The 26,543-nt window shown below is 39.2% G+C and overlaps 1 protein-coding gene across 5 annotated transcripts in view; it reads right to left on the reverse strand.

Moving 5' to 3' along the window:
- Nucleotides 1-26,543, reverse strand: part of EPN2 (epsin 2) — a 78,000-nt gene that overhangs the window by 34,656 nt on the left and 16,801 nt on the right. Inside the window, exon 1 of one of the 5 annotated variants that reach the window (XM_043493606.1) lies at nt 25-2,400. The exons of the other annotated variants lie outside the window; for them this stretch is intronic. The gene's annotated coding sequence lies outside the window, so the exon portion shown is untranslated. Of the gene's footprint in view, nt 1-24; nt 2,401-26,543 lie in introns of those variants that run through there. 5 annotated transcript variants of the gene reach the window in all.

Below are 26,543 nucleotides of genomic sequence, written 5' to 3' on the forward strand. Positions count from 1 at the left end.
GACACAAGAAGAGAAGGGAGTTACCTCACAAGTGGAGAACCAGTGCTGACAGGGCCAATTCGATCAGGGTGGATGTAGTCCACTCCCAACAATAGATGAGGAGGTGTCAGTTGTGGGAACTCATGGTCATGGAGCGTGAGAATTTCCTATAAACTAATCACACTATTTCTAAGGTATCCAGGGACAAATTCATAGGGGGCTCTGAATATCAGGGCAGACACCTTGAACTGGGTTCTATATTTAGCTGGGAGCCACTGAAGAGGGGCAGCAGAATGAAGCATTCAAGGTGACCTGCAAAGCTAAGCAGATCAGAGGGAAAACAGTTTGTTTACTTTGTATATTTGACAGCACTGTGTGTTTATCAGTCACAGTTTCTGCTGCTTGGGAGCATATTTCACATAGCACAGAGGAAGGATTTGTTTTAAATTATAGGAAAATGTAATTGTAAATCCAAAATACTGTCAGAGGAACTCAAGTGTAAGCTTGATGAATGCAAAACCTTTTTAACTTTTTTGAAGATGATTAGATTTCAAATTGGCAGAGATCCATTTAAGCTTTACAATGCATTACTCAAGTGAGCGGACATTCAGATATTTACGCTGTATGTTTACTATGTCAATTGCATTAAGATTAATTATATCCTTTGATTTTCAAATTTAAAAAAAATCATTGCAATGTTTTACAAATTACTAATAAAACCAGTTTAAATACTCAAAAAACACCGATTCCAGAAGGCAAATGTTACCACACTGGCGGAACAAGTATTGTACTTTTAAAAATGTTCTCCAGTAATGGTTCTCCAGACTTGTACAAGAAACTGCACTATCAGTAACAAAAGGCGTGGGTGAGAATTAACACACTGATTACAAGCTTAACATTACCATCATTCTTCAAATTACTATCATGCCATTTTGAATGAAGGCAGAATTAAGGTTCAATTTAGGAAGATAACTTTTCTAAGTCAGTAATAAACGTACAACTTTATAACAGTGAAAGAACAGTACAAAAGAATACGTCCTTTCAAGAATACAATTCTCCGCAAATAAGATCAGTGACCACAAGTTTAATTATTACAGATTTTTTTAAGCTGTCTCATTATTTATTCTTGGAAGAATTAAGATAAAAACTACTATAGATTAAGTATTGCAGAAAATTAAGTTGGCCATAAGACCAGACCTGAAGAAAAGCTCTGTGCAAGTTTGAAAGCTTGTCTTTCTCCAACAGAAGTTGGTCCAATAAAGATAAACAAAACACCAACACACACCTGACCTACTTTGTCTCTCTAATAAGAGTTAAAAACAGACTTCAAATAAAAGGCATCAGCATAGTGCAATCCTTTACATTTATTTAAATCCCACTCATAGGAAAAGAATTTTGATCTATCATCAGACAAACACCAGAAGGAACAGAGCTCAGTAGCAGCATCTGGATAGGAAATAGAGGTTACACTGCTCCTAGAGGAGTCTCCTCAGCTTGGCAAAGGAGTCCCTATCTAAACATCTGAACTCCACTCCCTCCATAACTGGGGAAAAAACTAGTGAAGTTTTGCCACAAGATATCAATGAAGCCAAGAGCTTAGCACCATGCAGAAAAGACTTGGATATTTATATGGATAACAAGAACATTCAGAATGATAACAGTAGGCATAAAAAAAAATAAAAGATATTGCAATACCTGGATATAAACCACACATGAAGTACCGATTAGGTTAGAGGAGGGAATAGTACTATACTAAGAAATTCCATAGAATATGAGACAATTCTGAGTGGTGAGGATGGATACATCAGAGTCTGTATGGATACTAATCCTAAATCAGAGGAACACAAGTATATTAATAGGATTACATAACTGGCCATCTGATCAGGAAAAGGCTATTGGGTGCCCAACATTAAGAAAAAAACAAAAAGAGGTAAGTAATAAAAACAGCAGCAACAAGCAACTTCAACTACCTACAAATAAACTGGCAGTGTCACAAATGGACACGGTTTGGAAAACTAATTTCAACATTCATAGCTCAAATACTAAGTAAGAGCAACCACAGCATAATTAAGTCCAAGACCCTTGGAGGAGGATTCATATAAAAAACTAGCATTGCTCCGCTACGCTTTAGAAAAAAGAGTATTTCAAAGTGAAGTAGCCTTTGAAAAGACCCTTAATGATTGCTTGATTTTCATCAGGTGCATAAGAAACCACACATCTTGCACTCAAGAATGTGCCCTAGACTGAAGCACCTATTTTAACGGAGAGGAAACCAAACAGTCAATGCTATGCCCTGAAACCGGCCAAGAGCAGAGCTTCCTCTGTTGAGTCACCAGGTGCTTGAACCCCAGCATAAAAGTCAAGTGTATATGATGCTCAATCATACTAGCGGGTAGACTGAATTATCCCCAACATTGGCCATATCTGCACTAGGAAAAAAACATTTCTTTTTGTAGTGAAGACAAAGCCCAAGATACAAGTGGGATTTGAAGTCTCTCTCAATACAAAGTGGTCTGCAGGGAATCCAAAGTTTGGGGGGAAAGCTGAGGTTGAGGCTTATGTTTTATTTATTTTTGAGTTACCAATAAAACCAAACACTGGAAATGAGTGAATGCATCCGATGAAGTGAGCTGTAGCTCACGAAAGCTTATGTTCTAATAAATTTGTTAGTCTCTAAGGTGCCACAAGTACTCCTTTTCTTTTTGGAAATGAGTGAGTTTGCACTATATGTATATGCTCTGGCATGTAATGGGAACTCTATTTGATTATAGCCTAATTCTCCCAGTTTGAAGGATGTGCTGCAGTAGCAACAGAAAGTGGCATATGTTACAGGCACAACTGGTAAACCTGCAGTAGACAGAATAGAATAAAGGGATCTAAAGAGGAACAAACACTTTGAAAAATATGGAATTGTTTGCTATATTAATAAGTGAGCACACTGAATTAGGTACAACAGAAACAAAGGTGTTCTTAGCTCTTCAACAAAATTAAAAAAGACTTCATTTGATAATTTGTACTTCTATAGCAAATTATAAGATTGCTACACAGTGCAAACTCTAGTATTCAGATACTTTACATATTCATATCTTGAAATAATTATGCAATTTCAATTGCTAATTAAATAGCTTTGTTTGATATGAGTCAGCAAAACAGTGCTGTGTCCAGTCATTAACATGGTACCTTTTTTGACCCAATGGTAAGTTTAGAAACATTTTGCCTCCCTGGTCCAGCTATTCCACTTTTTGCTACTCTGAAACCTAGTATTTTGAGTGACTTTCATTTTATCCTATTAAAAATAGCAAAGAAGGGCTTGGGGGAAGGACCATCTTGTGTTAATTTGCTTTACTTAAAATAAAAATGTGCCAAGAGTTTAATTTCATTTTTACAGCTATTTTGGCACTAGCAATAAATCAAGTTCTTGGGCACTTCATAAAGCAAACGCTAAAAGATACACAACTCATCTGCTTCCCCATTCCTATGAAATTAATATTTTACTTGACCTTAACATTTGGAGAATACGAGAACAGTCTTTGAGATAAAAGTTAAATATTGTCATTGATAAAGAAAGAACATTTTTAATGCATGATTAGTTGGTTTCATAGAAAACCATTATTTTCATAGAAAATTTAGGATTCTTTTAAGAGGCCTTAGTGAATTAGCATCTCACCAATGAACAAATACAAAGTGCAATATACTTGCAACTTCAACAAAAATCACCTTCCCCATTGTAAACAGTATAATTGCAACTGCAGCAAAAAAGTAAAACCTGTTTATTAGTTATTGCTCTTTGCAAAAAGCAGCTGCAGGGACCACCAACTTGAACAGATTTCTTAAAAGGGATAGCCAAGGCTTTTTGTTGGTCGTGGTTTCTTTTTTTAACTGAGGCCCCCAAAATTTCATCCACCTAATATTGCTGCCTATCACAGTGGGCCACTTTTTCCTCTGTTTTCTAATAATTTTAGGTTTCAGAGTAGCAGCCGTTTTAGTCTGTATTCGCAAAAAGAAAAGGAGTACTTGTGGCATCTTAGAGACTAACAAATTTATTTGAGCATAAGCTTTTGTGAGCTACTTTTTCCACTGAATGCATCCAATGAAGTGAGCTGTAGCTCACAAAAGCTTATGCTCAAATAAATTTGGTAGTCTCCAAGGTGCCACAAGTACTCCTTTTCTAATAATTTTGTCACCTTTTGTACAAATAGGAATGGAATATGCAATTCTGCAGAGAGTTTACCTGTAATGTCAGGAGTAATCTTGGGGGTGGGGTGATGAGAATATCTAATTTCTCAATTTCCTTTATGTCTTATTCAAACACTTTCATGATATGTATAACCCTGAAGGATTCTCCTCATGACAGTTATTCAGCTACCGAATGCAGATGGAAGGACTCTTGACTATTTCTGCCTATCAGATCTGTACCAAGAGACTAAATGAAATTCACAAGAGATAAACCACCATCTTTAGTTTGCTAAGACAAACACAGAAATGAGGCCAATGCACACAGACATTAATAAAACTTCATTCAAAAGAGAAGCAATATAAATCCACCTAATGTACGGATTTCAATAGAATCCATTGAGTTGTCTGAAATGTAAAGCCACACACTGAAGTTTGTCTACACCAGGGGTTGGCAACCAGCGGCACGCGTGCCAAAGGCAGCACGCAAGCCGATTTTTACTGGCACGCTGCTGTCAGCCGAGGTCCCGGCCGCCGCCCCCACTCAGCCCGCTGCCAGCCTCGGTGAACGGAACCCCAGGCCTGCAGCAGGCTGAGTGGGGCTGGAGGCCGGGACCCCGGCTGACAGGAGCTGGCGGACAGAACCCCAGACCGGCGGTGGGCTGAGCTGCTCAGGCCGCCACCAGTCTGGGGTTCTGTCCACCGGTGTATTGTATTACATGTCTCCCCGTAGGAACGTGCTACTTACGGTGTACTGCTTATGGCTGCCAGTCCTGATGCTCCACAAGTAGCACATTCCTACGGGGAGAAATTTAATACACTACACCAGCGCAGGGAAGGCTGTGCCTCCCCAAACAGCCAGCCCACTTCCCGCCCCCGACTGCCCCCCTCATAACCCCTGACCCATCCGACCCATCCAATCCCCCCCCCCCACTCCTGGTCCCCTGACCACCCCCTCCTAGGACCCCCGCCCCAATCACGCCCTGGGACCCCACCCCCCCATCCAAGCCCCCGTGCTCTCTGTCTGCACCTACCCCTATCCACACCTCCAACCCCCGACTGGCCCGCCAGGACTCTCACAACTATCCAACCACCCCTGTTCCCCGTCCCCTAACCACGCCGCTCAGAGCATCAGGACTGGCAGTAAGTAGTACACCATAAGTAGCACATTCCTATGGGAAGTAATTTAATACACTACACCTGGCGCCGCTCAGCCCGCTGATGGGCTGGAGTTCTCAAAATATGTTCTCTTACCCCTTATCAAAAATTACACTATAATTAGCTTAAAAACTTTAAAAAACTTTGTATATTACAATAATCGTTAAAAAATGTATAATGTTAATAAATACATACATTTGATGAAACAAAGTAGTTGTACTTATGTGCCTGTGCTTAATTTGTGTTTTTGATGATTTACCTTCTAAAAAAAATCTCGCATGTCTTGCACCCCCAGAAAGGGCATCGTGCACCCCAGGTTAAGAACCACTGCACTAAACTAATAAGATGTGCATTTTAATTTAATTTTAAATGAAGTTCTTAAACGTTTTTAAAACCTTGTTTATTTTACATACAACAGTAGTTTAGTCACATAATATAGACTTATAGAGAGAGACCTTCTAAAAACGTTAAAATGTATTACTGGCATGCGAAACCTTCAATTAGAGTGAATAAATGAAGACTCGGCATACCACTTCTGAAAGGTTGCTGACCCCTGGTCTACACTGATAAAATAGCCTTCACTCAAAGCAAGAAACTCAGTAAGAAAATTTAAACAGGGACAGGTTGAGTATGCAACTAAAACTGAAAAAAATACAGGTGTAAATATCCCTTTCATATCAAGCAGACGTTAGTGTCAATGTTTTCAATATTACTAAGACTAAAATAGCCAGAACACAGACACCAGATTTTAGCTGGAAGACATACTGGGAGGAAGAAATACACATACAAGCTAGATTAGTCATTACTATCAGTACATACGAGAAAAAATGCCCTTTTTGACCTGTGGGTACTAATTATCACATTACTTCAGGAGAGAGTTATCAAAAAGGTTAAACTGCACACATTTCTACAAACAAGATATTTTAACCCATATACAAAAATATCCAATTTTTCCCCTTTTTCCTACAAGAAAGGGAGATCTGCAAATTTTCTCACAAAGATTCAGATTACATTCATAAAAAGGGATTCAGCCAGACATAGCTAAAAATGTGTTCATATTCTAGAAAAGTGAAATACACAATGGATTAATGTAACATCTGTACAGTGTTGTGTGTGCAGTTTCAAGTACATGGAAAGAAGTGGTTTACACAACTATACAATACAAAACAATACATTTTATTAATAATACCAGAGATCCTCAAACCCCAGCCCCATTCATCTACATGACTAACTCTTAACGTGGAAATATTTGTATTACTGTAGAGCCTAGAGGCCACAGCCAAGATCCCTGTTGTGCTACACACTGTACCCGCAGCGACAGACCCCAAAGAGTTTACAAACTAACTAGATAAGACACAGGGCGCAAGGGAAAACAGAGGCACAGTGAACTGACTTGCCCAAGGTCAAGGTCACACAGCAGGTGAGCGGCAGAGATAAAAACAGAACCCAGGTCTCCCAACTCTCAGTCCAATTGCTTCATCCACATGCTGCCTCCCGTAAAACATGCCTTATGCCACATATTTTAACATCAAGCTAGCTGAGTCAAATATAGACCCTAAGGTAAGCAGGAGCAACTCTAATGAAGTTAATACTTATCTGTTATATTATTCCTAAAGTTTCACACACAAAAACTAATTGGGAATATTACAGTTCCAAAGCAAGTCTGCAGTGTTATTGTAGTTGGTCGCAGGATGAGAGAAAGACAAGGTAGATGAGGTAACTTTTTATTGGACCAACTACTGTTGGTGGAGAGTACATGCTTTTTGAGCTAAAAAGAGCTGAAGAACTCTGTGTAGCTCAAAAGCTTGCATCTTCTACACCAACAGAAGTTGGTCCAATAAAAGATATTACCTCCCCACTGTCTCTCTCTCAGTTTCAAAGTAAAGCGCTCAAGTCAGGAACTGGTGAAGTTAAGGTCAACTCTTCCTTCCTCCCACCACACATACACACAGAGATTTGTGTTTTATAACTTGAAGTAGCAACCTGGTAATACCGGACTGGAAAGACTAGTGATAACATCCACTATGGCAAATCCTATACTGCTATATTAAACTCCATTTTGTAAATCTTCAGGACAAACCATATTATTACACACCATTGCTTAATAAAGCTATTAATACCAGTTGCTAAATTTTGAAACATTGTTTTGCTTACATTTTAATGCTCCCTGGAAGATGCAAGTAAATTGTCTTATAATTTAGTAGCTATACTGTGTGAAAAGTCCTCACTTTCCACAGAGGGAAAAAAAGACTACCTTTACTTAATACGTTAATACCTGCCGTGAAGGAGTTTAGTCAGAATACACTAATATGCAGGGTGGATAAAAATCAATGATTTTAAAAAAAATCCCATTTTTTTGATAAAATGCTTTTTGAGGAAAAAACTTATCTAAAGATAGTTTTAATTAAGATGTATTATAGCTCAAAGATACCTCATCATGGAATAGGGATTATAAATTCTAATTCCATAGTATGAGACAAAATATTCATGTAATATTTAAGAAAAGTTTTGAAAATGAGTTCCAATAGTTCATGGATTAGGGGCCCAATCTTATGGGGTTCCAGGGGCTTCTGTATAGATTATTTAGGTTAATCTTTCAATCTACCCAATGGGACTAAATGCTCAGTCGAGAAGATACCATCAGAGATGCTTAGTTTTGCAGTTCTCAAACTGTGGATTTGGGTCTCCAGAAATAACATGCTTGTTAACAGCACAAATGTTGGTTGGTTGGTAGATAGATGGATAGATAGAGAGATATGAGAAACAGCAGACCTCAACCTTATTGTCCCTCTGCAAATTTGTGTACACAGAGTCAATCCCTTACCTCTCTCTAAAAGTGCAAAGTTTCAAAAAGTTCAATGAATAGAAGACTGTTGGGGGGCAGAATAGACCTGGAAAAGGAGAAAAAGTCTGGAGATAAATGTGAGAAGGGAGGGACAGGCAGTAGAAACAAAAGTGAAACTACTTGAGCCCATATTCCAGAAGTCTTGAGGTCTTTCTGGGTATAGCCTTCATTGATTTTGAGATCTACCATACCATTCTCTCACTAGAAGGGAAAACCTATCATGGCAGCAGGCTGTAAAAGAGACCCAGTTTGGGAATAAGAACCATTCAAGAAATATATGTTTGCTGCTGAAGTTTTAAAGAAAGTAACACCAGTGAACTGGTGGAAGTCACTTAAGCACTTGGATTCAGAGACTGTTGAAGTGATAGGTTTCAGAGTAGCAGCCGTGTTAGTCTGTATTCACAAAAAGAAAAGGAGTACCGGTGGCACCTTAGAGACTAACAAATTTATTAGAGCATAAGCTTTCGTGAGCTACAGCTCACTTCATCGGATGCATTTGGTGGAAAAAACAGAGGAGAGATGTATATACACACACAGAGAACATGAAACATGGGTTTATCATACACACTGTAAGGAGAGTGATCACTTAAGATAAGCCATCACCAGCAGCAGGGGGGGAGGGGGAAGGAGGAAAACCTTTCATGGTGACAAGCAAGGTAGGCTAATTCCAGCAGTTAACAAGAATATCAGAGGAACAGTGGGGGTTAGGGTGGGGGGGAGAAATACCATGGGGAAATAGTTTTACTTTGTGAGTCATTACACAAAGTAAAACTATTTCCCCATGGTATTTCTCCCCCCCACCCTACCCCCCACTGTTCCTCTGATATTCTTGTTAACTGCTGGAATTAGCCTACCTTGCTTGTCACCATGAAAGGTTTTCCTCCTCCCCCCCCCCCCCCCGCTGCTGGTGATGGCTTATCTTAAGTGATCACTCTCCTTCCAGTGTGTATGATAAACCCATTGTTTCATGTTCTCTGTGTGTGTGTGTGTGTATATAAATCTCTCCTCTGTTTTTTCCACCAAATGCATCCGATGAAGTGAGCTGTAGCTCACGAAAGCTTATGCTCTAATAAATTTGTTAGTCTCTAAGGTGCCACCGGTACTCCTTTTCTTTTTGTTGAAGTGATAATCTCACTTTTAACAGCAGTAGCTGCTCCTGCCAGTGTAGAAAGAATATTTTCTTCCTTTGGACTAATTCATTCCAAATTGAGAAATTGTTTGGGACCTGAAAAAACAGGAAAGCTTGTTTTTCTTTTCTAGGATTATGAACAAACAAGAAAATGAAGGTGAAGACGACTGAGTTAGTTGCAGAAGCCAACATTTTAAGTTTCTCATGTTGACCTGGCTGACGTAGTCGATTTTTTGTTCAGCAAAAAAAATTCATTTAACTATTTTAAACAATTTTAACAAAAACAAACCTGATTTTAAAAAACTTGAATGTTTAGCTAAATTCAAAAATTCATATGCTTGTTTTGTTACAATATTATATGTTTTCTATTGAAGAAAAAATCCAGAATATAGAACGTTGTTGTTTTAGTTAAATAAAACAATTTAAATATCTGTCAGGTGATGTTGTTCTCCTAATAAAGCATGGCAAGAAAATCCTCCAAATATTAATGATTAACCTGTTGAATTGGAGATAGTTCATCTCCCAATGACTTCATAAATATCTGCTTCAATTTACCTTTGGTAAATGAAATAACCAATCATTCATTTTCTGATATAGCTGTAAAACTAATCTGAAAAGTTTTCAAAATCAATCAATCACTTTAAAAATGTATAGTGTGTACCTTCTAAAAATGAAACCTACATCTATCTCTGAATTGTGAAGAATACGTATTAAGGCTCTAACAACCAACAAGAATGCCCTTTTATGTAGAAATCCATAATTAAATCGAGTCTTCCTGACTAGTGATTTAAATCAAATTGATTTAAATCAAATCCACCCTGCTAATAAGACAGTCCAGAAAAATGATGGTATGAAAATACATTTTCTAATACTGGATATATGCTTATAGTCGTATATGGCTTCAAATATTTTAGATTTCATTCTCTAATCCCACACCACTTTGAAAGAATCCTCAGGCTCAAACTGATTCTGTTTCACAGATTTGCCATATTCATAAACAATTCTTACAGAATGAATAGATAACCCAATGGATATCGTATTTCCTAGTCCACATTCAGGTACTCTAATACAAACACTTGTTTCCAGAGCCAAACAGGAAAAGGAGCAATTGTACTTTGTAATGCCTCAGAGAAGAATATTAAAAGAAGCTATGAAGCTTAGCACAATGCATAAAAGACAATGAGTATATATTAGCTTTCCAGTGCTGCTGTACAGCAGAAAAAAACCTACTGATTCATGAGAATAAAGCAACATAATGAAGGCACTAAAATTACTGCCAACCCCTTCCCTTCTTCAATCTCTCACACATTCTTTAAGAACGCTTATTAGGGACAGGGATTGACCAAGGGTTCAATTCAAGAGAAAAATCAGTCCCCCTTCTCTGAAATCTAAACATGGGCCTTCTTTAAACTTTTAATTTTGGGGGTGAGGGGGAAGACTCAAAAGCTACATTTTGGAAGCTTTCCACTCCCTTTTCATAAACAAGGGTACAGAGCCAGCTTTCATGAAGGACAAGTGTCCAAAGGGTTTCTTTAAAAGAGAGTTAACGCACAAAGATATGCTTCTCCAAATGTCTGCATATTCAGGATTTACAAGACTGTTAGATTCCACACTGATTTTTCAGCAGTGCCTGAAGCTCCAAGGGATCATTTTATCTTTAATTTTTATCACGGTGTATGGACATCCATTGTGTAGCGAAATCTCTGCCCACATTAAACAGATATTTTATCAAACCCACTTTTTATTACATGCAATTTTAAAGGAACTATCATCTGTTATATCATCTGAGTTCTCTATGTACAGTATCTCTACATACCAGTATAGTTTACTGAAAAGGAAAAAATGAATGGCAAGTTTCGCTTTGTGCCTGAACATAAATGAATCCCCTGGTCACTTTGATTTAGGACTTGCAAAGTGAAACTTGCCAATGATTTGTATGTTTCATTCTGCAGCCTGTAACACAAGTGGTATTACTGAAAAGAAAAGCAACTGTGTTCCAGAATGAATACAGTGCAACACTCTCTGGAAGAGTGGAGCAGATCACGACAAATGATCCAAGTCACAGCTACATAGTAGATCTAATTTTAGACATACAAGCTTTGGCAGAGTCTCTTTAAAAATAACACATTCCTTTGCCTATGGCTAGGTCAAGTGTCACTGACAGTACACAAGCTTCATTTCATGTTTTGCTTTATTTCTCACTAGTAATACAGATTTCAGAGTAGCAGCCGTGTTAGTCTGTATTCGCAAAAAGAAAAGGAGTACTTGTGGCACCTTAGAGACTAACAAATTTATTAGAGCATAAGCTTTCGTGAGCTACAGCTCACTTCATCGGATGCATTTGGTGGAAAAAACAGAGGAGAGATTTATATACACACACAGAGAACATGTTTCACAAGTACTCCTTTTCTTTTTTAGTAATACAGAGTCTACTAGACAGGTAATGAATAATAGAAGATGATAGAACTGTAGAAGAGTATAAGTCAAGCCATTATGCACTGAGCCAAACATTCTAAATGCAGATTAATGCAATAGTAATAGTACAATAGAAAACACCTACCTGAATGAGAGCACTTCAGTTTCCCTTTACTAAAGGGTAAGGAAAACAATTAAAATTATACTATGTACTCCAAAATTAGAAAAAAAAAGTGTAGAAAGCTGAAATAAATGCAGCTTACCACGTCTACTTGGGTGATATTTTAGACTGAAATAAAAGGTGGAGAGAAACATTCAAAAGAACATGGGGAGAGAAAATTAAGGTATGTTGGGGCTATACCTGTAGGACATTTCCTTTAGAATATATTACCGGTTAATGAAGTGTGCCTGTTTCAGAAGTTAAGAAGCCTGCAAAGCAAAAATAAACTTCTTATCAAAAGAAAATGTGAATTAAGATGTAAACACATCTATCTGAAGTATTCAGTGTGCTTACATCATATAATTAGCTCAAAATTTTAGCCACTGAAAATTATGTATATTTTCTGCTATACATTGGGCTTTCACCATAAAACTATTACTGTTATTTTGAATTGCAGCTAAATCCATGCATACTGAGGTCTTAATCCAGACAAAAACAGTTTTTCTTTCTAGATAGATAGTGTTCTAGAATCTTACCTATCTAAAGGAGTCTGTGGGTCAAATTTACAACTTCTGATAGTTTCAAGCTAGATTTTGGTTACAGAATTAAGGTGTTTTTTAAACAAACTCAACACTCGTCTTGAAATTCCAAATTAATACAAGGCAGATGTTTGTACCCTATCTAGCATAATGGGGTCCTGGACCATAAATTGGGCTCCTAAGCATTACAGTGATACAAATAATTAAACAACAAATGTTGCAGTGGAATATTCAGCACAAAATCCAGCACGAATCAATTCAGCCTGTCTAACTATTCACTCTGAGTTTTAGATTTCCTTCACCCAGTTCAACTGCTTCATACCATACAGGTATGGAAGAGCAGCAGTTTTTATTTGTCAAAGTAATCTCCTTCTGACCTGGCGCATCCTAAAATGCAGAGCATAAAGTACCAGCAGACTCAAGCCAGAGGACTGTATGTGTGGACAGGAGTTGGTTGGCAGCAGTACCCGAGTAAAAGACAGGAGTGCAAGTAGGGTGGTACTCTCCAGTATGCAGTACCAGCAAGAAATTTTTAGTAGATACGGGGTACCAGAAAGACTTGGAGCTAGCCCTCCCTTCCGGGCGGGGAGCTGCACTCTGCTCCTCAAAGGGCATTCATTCTTTGTATGGCTTTAACAGCACAATACATATGCTAACAAAGAAACAAAGGCTTTAAGTTTGTTAGTATATGTATTGTGCTGTTACATTGGTCAGGAGTCCTCAAGAGGAGAGGAATGGGGGGACGGAAGGCGTTTAAACAGTGTTCTTGATTCTGTTTCTCCCCATTGGTCTGAATTATCCATGACATCCGTACTGCATCGCATAAAGTCAAAATCATTTGAGGAATTCCTCTGCTTGCACTGACCAGAGGATGTTTGGATTCTGATGTCAGCCCAGCTCTGCAGCCTGATGGGAATCAGGTGTTGTCCCCAGTGTACATAGAATTCTTCTTTGCAGCCAAACTAGTCTAACATGCATTTTGTTAACTGGAACTGGAGCAGCAAAACAAAAAACACGAATGCCTCATTTTCCAGTTTTGTGGGTGAGAACTCTAAGTGAAGATTATAATAATGCCGGACACTGACGGCCTTAAACCAGCTGCCTCAGGAATCTGCCAAGAACTTTGCTGAAAATATGTTCCTCATCTTAGCAACGGAGCTAAGACTTATCACACATCACTTATCCACCTTTATTCAAATGAAGCTCTGTCTGATCTGACAGCTCAGGCATGGTCAGTTTCGTCCAGAACAACTTGGAACCTAAGCCTGTAAACCCTTAGTCATTTGATCAATCCCACTGAAGACAATGGGACTGTTTGCAGGACTATGGACCCCTTTTGTGGACTGATAACAGTTTCAGGAGTCCGTTCCTATAAAGGAAGTTGAAACTCCCATTGAAATGCAATGTTGGGGTACAATACCATAAAGCAGTTTAGGATACAGTTCTACTTAAAATTTGTCCTTTAATAAGTCATACATATGCTGAAATGGCTTCTCACCCAACTCCCATATAAACAGATTGAATACTACATATTTGGGGGGGAGTGAGAAGTTATGCATGTTGATGTTTGTATATACAAAGGAGGGTGTCGGAGGGGACGGGGAGAGCATGGGGTCCCCCGGCTGGCAGCAGGACAGAGAAGAGTCACATGGATGATCACGTGGGGAGGTCACATGACCCCCTCCCTTCTGTCCCTCCCATGAGTGCAGTACCGGTAAGAAATTATTTCTACTTGCATCATTGGTAAGAGCCCAGGCTGACTCTGTAGTGAAGACACGGCCTGGTCTACATCTAAAAATTAGATCAACCTAGCTACATCACTCAGGGCTGTGAAAAATTTTACACCTCATGCAACATAGATAGGTTGACCTAACCCCCACAGTAGATGTGGGTAGGTCAATGGTGTCAGCTTAGAGGACTCCTTTGACAAGAAAAATTAGAGATGAAGAACAAGAGCCGCTGACCACAACTGACAGGACAAGGAGGAGGAGGAGTGAATGAAAAAGCATGAAGCCTTTCTTTTTTATTTTAGAAAAGAAAACTGTTTTCTTTCGCTCTCTTCCTCTTGTTCTGGAGATACTCCCAGAGTGTTATTCTCTTAATCATGCGTTTGTTAGATTCCTCCTTCTCTGAATGAACTCTCCCTCCTCAGATGAGGAAGGGGCAGTCAAGCGTGCTCTTGTGCTTTTTGGCCACTTTACTCTTTTGCTTAGAGACCCCTCCCCCAATACCCTCTTTCCTCCCCTCCCCCTACCTCCCCACAAGGCGTTCCATTATATCCAGTCAAATTGCACAGGAGACTAACTCAGTGATTCTCAACCTATTTACCATTGTGGGCAGCATATGCAGCTCTCTGTGTGTTATATGGGCCACACACACGCACATATACATATACATATACATATACACATACATACACATACATATATATATATATACACACACACACACACACTACTTGTATGGCCCTGAGGATGTCACATGGGCTGCAGCTGTGCGCTGATTAGAGCGGTGGTTCTCAACCTGCGGCCCAGCCTATTGATGTCCATCTACTGGCAAAGGGGCTATGAATCTGTCAATACTGCCCCTAAATGTGTGGGTACATCGTGCAGAATCTGCTATTGACTGCATTTTGAGCTGGTTAAATTCCAGCAAATCTGCATTAAGCTGACAGCAACCACTTCATTAAAGGAGGGGGAATGGGTGTATTAAGATCACCCTCAATTTTGTTATCCCCTTTGAAGCGCTTGGTAGTGTTTCCATGCCAATCAAATCCTTGAAAGAGCTGCAGCAGACGACATCTTTTTCCTTAGTAGGGTCATCATCAGCCTGCTCTCAAGAAGTTGCCATTGTCCATTTACCTGCAAAGGGTATGGGGGACCACGCCTTTCCCTGCTTGTCAATGTTTAAATCAGATATTGTTAAACATTAAGTTGAGGTTTCAGTTTATAAACAAGAACTCCATTGTTTCCTTAACATAAGGCTGTTGCAAATGTACAGTGCCTTGGATTTTGACTCAACCTTCTCAGATCCGTCCATGTTATCCATTTTACAGAGCTAGGGACTGACAATCTCTTTACTATACCACAAGGAGAGTTTTTTCCTAAATGCTAATAGTGCTCTAAACACAAGAAAGCAGCTAACGTTAACAACACTTACTTGCTGATGTTTCAAAAATTAGCATAATAGAAGGGTAGAAGCACTTTAAATTCACTGTTGTTCCAATTCTATGGACAGAGCACTAGGATGGGAATAGGAAGGACAGGTTGTCAAAGATGGGAAACTGCTACAATCTTAAAGGTGATCTGAAAACGGGGGCGGGGAGAATGGAGGGGAGTAATTGGAATTTTTTTACATTATGCGTTTCTGCAGGGTGTATAAAAATTACGTGACTGGTCTTCCAACAAAAGCATGGAAGAGAGCTATTCTGTTTTTTTTAACCTTTCAGATGTCAGGAACGTCACGTCTGATCTTCCCTGGTTTTGGCAGAGTACTTCTTGCAGGTCAACCTCAAGAATTAACCATAGTTTCCAAAACAGTGCTCATTCAAGCTTATTTCTGTTTACTCTTACTGATATCAGCTTGTGCACAAAAGATTCAGCACCATTTATTCAATGGGACAATAGCTTAGGACACCTATCTATAGCCTTGTGTACAGTAAAACCTTGTCTACACTAGGGAAGTTCTTGGGGAAAAAACTGGAAGTACTGAAGGAGTCAGCCAGTGGGCACTGGCATCATTTTCAGCATCATGCCATCTAACTCAGCTCACAACAAGACCAATCAAATGGTGCTGAAAATGGTGTCAGAAACCAAACAGGCTGATTATGTTAGCACTCCCAGTGTCGAAAGAGGTAAAACTGAACCAATGTTAGCATGAATGGTGAAATTTTCAAGAACTTCTCTGGCACAGACAATGCCTCAGTGTATAAGGATATGTCTACACTGGCAGAGTTATAGCACCGCTCAGAGAATGCTGAAGGGAAACCGCTGTTGTGTGTTCACACTGTCAGCTGCCTGCACAATAGCATGTTCACAGGTGCAGCAGTATTCGGAGCGGTGCACTCCGGGCAGCTATCCCACAAAGCATCTCTTCCTGTTCTGCCGCTAAGAGTTGTGGTAAGGCGGAGGGGGTCGCGGGACATCCTGTGTCTTGTCCCAATGCCCCGTAATGCATCGCTTAACATCCCAGCAATCCCTGTGCTTCTGTCCACATTTGGCGCCATCTTTCAATGGTTTGTGTACTGCGCACTCTGCCTCTTTGATCTGCAGGAACGGATCCCGCACTGTTGATCAGTATGCTGCTCACTCTAATATCACGAGTGGCAGTGGAATTATTCCTTAAACTACTAAGGCAAGAAGAGTGCGACATTGATCTTGCCACATGTAGTAGCTACGACACAAGATTGCTTGTGGCATTCACGGAGGTGCTGACCACAGTGGAACGCTGCTTTTGGGCTCAGGAAACAAGCACTGAGTGCTGGGATCACATCGTCATGCACGTCTGGGATGATAAGCAGTGGCTGCAGAACTTTCAGATGAGGAAAGCCACATTCATGAGACTGTGATGAGCTCACCCCAGCCCTGCGGCGCAAAGTCACAAGAATGAGAGCTGCCCCGTCGTTGGAGAAGCACGTGGCGACTGCAGCATGGAATCTGGCTACTCCAGACTGCTATCAATTGGTTGCTAACCAGTTCAGAGGGGGAAAGTCGACCGTTAAGACTCATGTTGATGGAAGCGTGCAGGACCATTAATCACATCCTGCTCCAAAAGACCGTAACTCTGGGCAACGTGCGTGACACCGTGGATGGCTCTGCACAAATGGGTTTCCCTAACTGCGGAGGAATGATAGATGACAAGGATATTCCAATTCTGGCACCAGACCACCTAGCCACCGAGTACACTAATCGGAAAGGGTATTTCTCAATGGTTCTCCAGACACTTGTGGATCACCATGGGCATTTCACAAACATTAATGCAGGCTGGTCTGGAAAGGTGCATGACGCACGCATCTTTCAGAACACAGGCCTGTTCAGAAAGCTGCAAGCAGGGAATTTCTTCCCAGACCAGAAGATTACCATAGGGGAAGTCAAAATGCCCACTGTGATCCTGGGAGACCTTGCCTACCCCTTAATGCCGTGGCTTATGAAGCCATACACAGGATACCTTGACTGCAGCAAGGAATGGTTCAACAACAGGCTGAGCAAGTGCAGAATGGCTGTTGAGTGTGCTTTTGGCCTTTTAAAGGCCCGCTGGCACTGTCTATATGGGAGGCTGACCTGGCCAATGACAATATTCTTATGCTTATAGCAGTGTGCTGTACACGCCATAATAGTTGTGAAGGGAAGGGTGAAAGCTTCATTCAATGCTGGACTGCTGACGCTCAGCACCTGGAGGCTGAATTTGAACAGCCAGAGACCAGGGCTATTAGAGGGGTGCAGTGCGGGCCCATAAGGATCAGAGATGCCTTGAAACAGCAATTTGAAGCTGAAAGCCACTAATATTTGTTGCTATGCTTGGGAGTACAGTGCTTGTAATGCTAGGAGGTGATTGTGATTGGTGCAGACAATGCACTATGACAGTGTAAGAAAACTGCCTGTTTTGCAGGGCTCTGTTTGCTTTCAATTAATGGAATAAAAGTTGCTTTCAAACCAAAACAATTCTTTTATTAAAAAACAACAACCGGAGGAGAAAGAAAAACAAAAAAACGTATCAGTACTGAGGGAAACGGAGGGTCCAAGGAGGAGGTGGGGTCCCGGAACAGTTAAAGATTTGTTTCAGAGAGCAGCCGTGTTAGTCTGTATTTGCAAAAAGAAAAAGGAGTACTTGTGGCACCTTAGAGACTAACAAATTTATTTGAGCATAAGCTTTCATGAGCTACAGCTCACTTCATCAGATGCATGATGTAATGCATCCTATGAAGTGAGCTGTAGCTCACGAAAGCTTATGCTCAAATAAATTTGTTAGTCTCTAAGATGCCACAAGTACTCCTTTTTCTTTTTAAAGATTTGTGTATGTTCAGGTATCATATCCAACCTTCTCCTTTGGAGTACAGTGCAGCAGGTACTGTACTTCAGCAGAGCTAAACTGCAGAGGGACAGGTGTTGAGTGCAGTGGGTACTGGGAGTCCGTAGGGCTGGACTGTGACAGGGCAGGAGTGGAATGCAGCGGGTACAGACTGGAGCCAGGAGGTTGTAAGAGTGTGTTGGCAGTGTCTGAGGAGTGCATGGGAAAAAGTTTTGCGACAGCAGCTGCAGGGGAGAGTGGGCGTGGAGCTGCTCGGGTTGAAGAGCTAGCATCGCCTAGAGCGTGTCTGCTTGGCGCTCCATAACGTCTAAGAGCTACTCCGTGGCTTCATTCTGACACGCTGCATTCTCCTTTCAGTCCCTCTTCTCGCCATCTACCCTGTCTCCCTCTTCTTGCTGTCTACACTGGCACCGCAGCACTGTACCCCCAGCACAAAAAGCCATACACCTCCCGCTGGGTTGGGGGTTTGTTTGTTTTTTTTAAACAGCACTGCAACTGTGCAGTTTCTGAGCAATAAGTGGTGTGACAGCATGTCAGAAGAGAAGAATGAGGGGGGATTTGATAGCTGCTTTCAACTACCTGAAAGGGGGTTTCAAAGAGGATGGCTCTAGACTGTTCTCAATGGTAGCAGATGACAGAACGAGGAGTAATGGTCTCAAGTTGCAATGGGGGAGGTTTAGATTGGATATTAGGAAAAACTTTTTCACTAAGAGGGTGGTGAAACACTGGAATGCGTTACCTAGGGAGGTGGTAGAATCTCCTTCCTTAGAGGTTTTTAAGGTCAGGCTTGACAAAGCCCTGGCTGGGATGATTTAACTGGGACTTGGTCCTGCTTTGAGCAGGGGGTTGGACTAGATGACCTTCTGGGGTCCCTTCCAACCCTGATATTCTATGATTCTATGATTCTATGTACACCTCAGGAGTTACAGCGCAGAAAGCTGCTGTACTGCGCAGAAACTTGCCAGTGTAGAAAGAAACTGTGTGGGCCACATCCTGAGCTCCCACATCTTAATTGAATAGTGTGTTAAATCATTAAAGGTGACATCCAATAATTTTTTTGAATTTTTAACAGCTCTTATATGTAAGCATGTATGTTTTTAAATCCCTCTAATATTTTTAAATACTTTTCTTCTGACTTTCATTCCTCCTTGATGTTTGCCTTTTTGACACACCCCTATACCCTTAGCAGCTCTTTAAACTGTTTTCTGTGAAACAGTGACATTACAAATGCCATAAATATGTTAATCACCAAGCTGTAATGAGTTTTTTCCTCTCCCCTGCCCTCTAGGCTGGGAGTAGCAATATAACAGCTTTACTCAAAACAATGTAGCAACCTGTAAGTAAAGAGGTCTGATTGCGATGGGAATGCTATTACATCTGCTTAGCATGCAAACAGTGGTTGTGTCATCAGCGGGTGGAGCTTAAATCCCTCCTATTTCGGTATTCCATGAAGAGAAATCGATGCAAGAGTCACTATTTTTAATAATAAATAATTAAAACAGGGATTTCGACAAAAATACAGCAGAGGTTGATCTTCATGAACCTCATGAGGCATTTAACATAGTCTCTCTCATGTTTATTAGGCACTGAAGTTAAAAAGGAGCTTTAAGATTTGGGGGTTTTTTTTTTGAAGAGTCAAAACAAAAGCTCTGGAGTATACTTAAAAGTTTTACTGGTATAATGATGTCAGTTAGGATTGATTTTTTTAAGCCAATATGGTTATACTTGTAAAAGTCCTAGGGCAGTGGTTCTCAAACTATTGTACTGGTGACCCTTTCACATAGCAAGCCTCTGAGTGCGACGCCCCCCCTATAAATTAAAAACACTTGTTTATATATTTAACACCTTTATAAATGCTGGAGGTAAAGCAGGGTTTGAGGTGGAGGCTGACTGCTCACAACCCCCCATGTAATAACCTCACAACCCCCTGAGGGGTCCCGACCCGCAGTTTGGGAACCCCTGTCCTAGGGTGAATACAACTATACTGCTATAAAGAGGACACATTGGTAAAGTTATTCCCCTTCCCTTATAGGAATAGCTATGCCAGTATAAAGCTCCTTTATACCAATATAACTGCATTCACACTAGGGGTGGTGCACCGCTTTAACTATAGTGTCCAGTTACAGTACAGGTTTCAGAGTAGCAGCCGTGTTAGTCTGTATTCGCAAAAAGAAAAGGAGTACTTGTGGCACCTTAGAGACAAACAAATTTATTTGAGCATAAGCTTTTGTGAGCTACAAGAAAAAACAGCACAAGGCTTCCCTTACCTATCCTCCAAGTCATTTTTAAAAAAAGAAAGAAAACCCTTCATTGAAAAGTTAGTGAATATGATTTCAGAAGAATAAAAAAGGACTGCAGAAGAATCATAAACTTTGCAAACAGACCAGGAAAGCTTAAAAGAAGACTGGCTGAACTATCCTGTAGCATTCAGACCAGTTTGTACGTTTAGATATATAGAACAAAATTCATTGCTGAATTCAGAATACTATTCTTTTATTTTAGACATTTTGATTAGCTATCCAAGATAATGACAAGGCCCCAATCCAGCAAATTATTACTTACCTTTAAGTATGTGAGTAGTCCCAAGTCAACAGGACTACTCGTATGCTTAAGTTAAGCATATGCTTAAGCATTCTAATGGATCGGGGTCATAAACTGAAAAGGATTTCAAAAACACATAAAAATAGGTATTAAAAGCAGCCCATAAAACAATCCTACTCTACGTCCTTCAAAAATCTAACTGCTTGCAACATAGAAGTATAGAAATACCACCAGGCAGTGTATTTCTTAATATTATGCATGCCAAATTATACGACATACTCTGACTTTTGAAAGCAGACGTAAAGTGCTTTCTTGAAGGCATAGTAAATTCATATCTTCATGAAATTAAAACAGTTAAACTACAGCTACCGTTAACTGGAAGATGAAGGACACAAAATTCCTAATTATACTTTTCAGTCTGCTTACCTGAACCAGTTATGCTAAGAAATCATTTTAACCATCAATTGAAAATGACATTTTAATCTATCAAATTCCCAATACTTCATAAATTAGTAAATTACACAAATATTTGCTCGTTGATGATACCTAGACAGTTCTCTGTAGTGGAGCAGTTAAAAAGTGATTTTGCCCAATCCGTCTCTTAATTTTAAAAATTCAATACATTTTGGTGTGTTCCAAACTTTTAAACAATCACAGAAAGGTTTAAAACTTCAATTCCAATACAATCATAATTCTGAAAACAAGGCAGAACTAAATTAAGAATATTTGCATATTTCATACTCATAACAAATTTATGTAAGAACTTAAGCACAAAAAATAACTCATTAAGGTGCCAGCCTAGTAAAAAGATTTATAATGTTGATAAAACAGTCTTCCTTTGCAAAAAGTGCCCCAGAAAAGTGAGCTGCACTTGTAAAAAGTTTATAGCAATGAAAACTAACAACCTTCTGGATCTCTTGAGCAGCAGGCAGTTATCATATGTATTAAAACAGATGGGAGTACACTACAGAGATTCTCGGAAGTAATGGTTAAAGTGTTAACTAACGATTTCTGGTCTACATTTGCACAGTCCTAACGAGAAAGGTACTTGTCACCTACTTCATTGTTAATCTACAAACATACCAATTAAGGCATTATCTTTACTTTCTGGGAAATGCACTACAGGGTTGGTAAACTGAACGTTTAACTTATGTGAACTTTGCATAACAGCAAAAATTAGTTGTTTCTGACCCCCAAAACAAATGCTTCAAAGCCTTTTAAAAAGTCAGTGCATGAAACACAACACTAGTTAGCAATCATAAAATAAGCCAGTTCATGCTTTAGGAGGAAAATATTTCAGTAAATAAGGGAACAGATGTCAGTTCCATACTTCCAACTGGTTATTATGCAGAGAACATTTTTTTAAATGATTAAATACCTGGACACCGGTCCTTTTAAGCCTCACAAAAATTCTGTTAGTCTCACTTGATGGGTAGGTGTAAGATTCATACATCTCACCCTCGTCCCAAACAGCCATTCCTATTCACACTCCTGCAATATCACAAGCTGGTGAAGTGCTTTGCTGATTGATTAGCTATCTGAAGAATTAAAAGCTTTAAAGCTCTGGATTTCAAGTAATTATTTCACTGCTTTCCTTTACATATATTCCAATGACAGATCACCTTCTCCACAGACATTTAATAGAGAAAATAGCCATATAAAAAGTACTGTTTTACTCATGTTTAGAAGTGAAAAATCAGGATTAATGAATGGCTAATCTTTATCTTTTAAAATTATTTTGACATTAATTTTATATGTAAGAGTTCGCCAATCTACCCTCTCCTATTTCTGCCTTCTTGCTGGTGCAAGCCTTGCCTTTGCCCAGATAGTGTTGAACATTAAGGGAGAAAACAACTGGGGCAACAGAAGCTGCCTGGAGAATCACTGCTGCTTCAAACAATAGCACCCTGAAGAAAGTAAGGATAAAGACAAAGCTTCTGTTCACCCAGGTGCTAGCTGATGCTGCTTTTGCCCAGCTAATGACATACATAACTGCATGAATCGGGGCAGGCTTTCTACCCGCAAAAGAAAGAAATTAGAGTGTGTCACTATGCATGTGTCTGAGGGAAAAGGGTAGACAATATAAAGACATAAAATTAGAATAAAAATACTAAAGATCAAGAATGGCTAAGTACTGGCCCTAAGAGCAATAACTCAGAAAAAACAAAGTTCAGCCACACCATGTAGTGTGCTTTTACACATTTCTTGAACACTTCTTGTGTGGGGCGTCCAAGGTAGAAAATGTGAATAGATTAAGAACTGATTCAAGAAGAAAGAAGCCACCTCAGATATCACACTATTAAAATTTGGGAGACAAAAATCTGAAAGGAAGCCATCTTTAAAACACACTGGTTTGCCCTTCCTCATTGAATAGAAGAGCTGCATAAATCAATTACTTGGAATATTTAGTGTTATACCCCTTGCAAATGAAGGTCTCAATTGTGACTTGTCCAATCCATACTCTTGCTGGTGAGCAATTACTCTCACAAATAGTTTTTAACTTCTGTGGGACTACTCACATGAATAATTGCTCACCAGCTTGAGTAAGAGTTGCACAATTAGGATAAAAGTTATTAAGTTACAAAACACACTCAGAGTGGGATGAATTGCAATTGACAAAAACACAGACAAGAAATAATAAATGAGACATTTTTATTTAAGTGTGCAGAAGTGGTTTAACCAGGCAGGTTTTACAGCTGTACTAAGATTATACAGTTCTCTGCAAAGATCCTACTTAAAATTTTGTTTGTTCTAACACTATAGCACTTGTAAATGTTCAGAAACCTACACAACTGACCATAAATCTCAAAATTAAGATTTCTAATGCAGTACAGAAACAAGAAGAATTTAAATATCATGATTATATGTCATCCTTGATGCTATTTTAGGCTAATACAGATACCCACTCTGAAAGACTTCTCTATGATTTGTTGTAACTAACAGCCAAACAGAACAGGCCCAAGAGACAAACTCTCTGATTTTCCTTTTTATGTTCAGCTTCCGAAACACTTAAGACTGATAACTTAGTTTTAGAAACCACTACATTATGTAAGAGAGTATCTGGAGAACTTGGAGAAAAGCTTATTAGGTCAAAATGAGGAGTAGGGTCATGAAGTAATTAGGTGAATTAAATGTTTGGGGGGCAATTTCTTCAGACCTAAAAGATGGAGATATGTCATCTACTCCAAGATCCTCAGGCCCCATGTCTATCTTTATACAGTCACTTCTGGAATCACACGCATGGTAAAAATGATCCTGCATTTAACTATCACCACACTGGACTCGTAACAATGCAAACTGACTTTCAGATTTACCAACCTGATGGAAGAAAAGATGCAACATCTTAGGGAGGTGCCTAGCACACTTTTTAGTGCAGTTTAAAATGATAAATAGACCCTAAGGCAACCTAGCAAAAGAGTTTTGAGAGTTTCTAACAATGAATGCATTAATATAAAAAACACAAATGTGCTACAGGCTAGAAAAATTAAACATCAGCCCTTAATGTGCAGATAAGTAGACTTATTGTAGGGTACCATGAGAGAGGATTTCTGTCAAGACTTTGGATCTAGATGCTTAGGGTGATGAAGTTTACAGGAAGAGGAAAAAGCATACCAGAACTCACTCAGGTGTCAAACACTAATACAATTCAAAAACACATATGTATCCAATTTTATATGATGTAGTATGATTGTGGAGGCCAAAGTAGAAGGTGGTATAGGAGATCTTGAACAAAGACAATAAAATCTTTTTGTACTCTACTGTCTGTCTGGGAGTTGATTCAACTCAAGAACTCCCCCTACAGTATGGCTTCTGGAACAAAGCCATCCTATACTTACTACACTTTGCAACATTCTGTATTTATTAAAATAAACCTATATTTTAGGAAACTCAGCAACTGCAGGCAACTCTAATAAAGCTAACTACAAACGCAGCATTGGGAGCACAGAAAGGAGCAGCTGACAATCTACAGGGAGAATAGTGCAACATCAGAGGAAGAAGTCTGATACGGGAATTGAGACCAACAAATATTAAGCAGCTCAAGAAAAACAGATGATATATTTCTAAAACTTGAGAAGATTTATTTTGATGAAAACAACATTTTATATATCTAGGAAAATGAACTTTTTTAGACTTTGGACTATTCAGCTCTATGTGCCTAGCACCACTAGGAAGCTAGGATGCTATTAGAAGGGATCCAGGAAATATTGCTTGAGAGACTTAACTAGTTCAAACTGTTTATGCTTTTAATACATTACATAATATTTAGAAGGAAATCCTCACAATTTGGGGCATGTATTATATGGGTAATAAATTGATATGTACATTTGACAAGTATCTTTCCACATAAAAATACTGTAAAAGTGGACTACAATCAAAATTAAAATATTACTGGATCCACGACTGCAAGTAATCTGGAAACACACAAAAATGGTTCATAACATCAATTTGTCTCTATTTACCAGGGCCCCAATCATGCAAACACTTATATACGTGTTTCACTTTACATGTGAGTAAATTTGAGCACATATGAGAGTTTGCAGGATCACAGCTCAGACATGTAAGTTACTTACATTTAAAGGGAAACCATTGAAATAAAATCAATTTCAAAACGTGGTGTTAAAAGTAGTTTAGGTATTACACATGCCTAAGTACTCACATCAATGTTTATGATTTTACAAAATCACATTTGCCTATTATTTGTAATGTTCTCTCACCAGTTGATGTGTGAAAAATCAGTACTAACAAGGGGAAAATAGCTAATGCTATGCGGCAAAAATTAAACTGATCATACACACAGGGCTGCCAAATGCACAAAGTGAACATACTGAAAAGATAGAGAATTTTTCCCTCTAATCTTTCAGTTATGCTTCTCTAAGCTTGTCTATACATGAAGTTATTCAGGAATAGCTAATGCACTTCAAAAATCCACAATCTACTTTAATCCAAATTACCTTTCAAATGTAGACAAACCCTAAGGAGTTACTTGTAACACTAGTAGGCAAAATATTTTCAGACTGAAGCATAATTTTTTTAAGTTGGTGCTCTTTTTAAAACCAGAAGTTGATAAACATTTAAGCTTCAAGATATGGACAAAATACCAACATTTACATTTCTTTTATCAGTTTGTCATTTCAATAAATTGATAAACAACATTTAAAAGGAGCCCTTTTACTTAGATCAGTCTTGTTGAGGAGAGCAGCTCAATGGATGGGTTGCAAAAGCCACCTTTCTAATGGCATTTTTAGCTCTCTCTCCATTTATCAACACTTTAGAAACATTATCTCATACAGCCAAGTAAAACCTAAATCCAACGTTTCAAATGCAATAGTAAAATACCAGTACAAAAAAGTAGGTGCTTGCATATTTTTCATCCACGCTGCCCCCTTTGCTAATGGGCTCAATTTTTAAAACTGCATTTTAGGACAGGATCAAGAAAGCTGTGGTCATTGAATTCACATACTGTCTAACAGGTGCGTGGCTTGAAAAGATTCTTTTTTTCACAGAATAGGAAAAGCAATCATATACCAGCAACCCAAAAATCATGAATTCTGGGAGTTTAAGTATAGTATCAGCGAG

Source organism: Dermochelys coriacea, chromosome 10 (assembly GCF_009764565.3).
Source record: "Dermochelys coriacea isolate rDerCor1 chromosome 10, rDerCor1.pri.v4, whole genome shotgun sequence".
Lineage (NCBI taxonomy): Eukaryota > Metazoa > Chordata > Testudines > Dermochelyidae > Dermochelys > Dermochelys coriacea.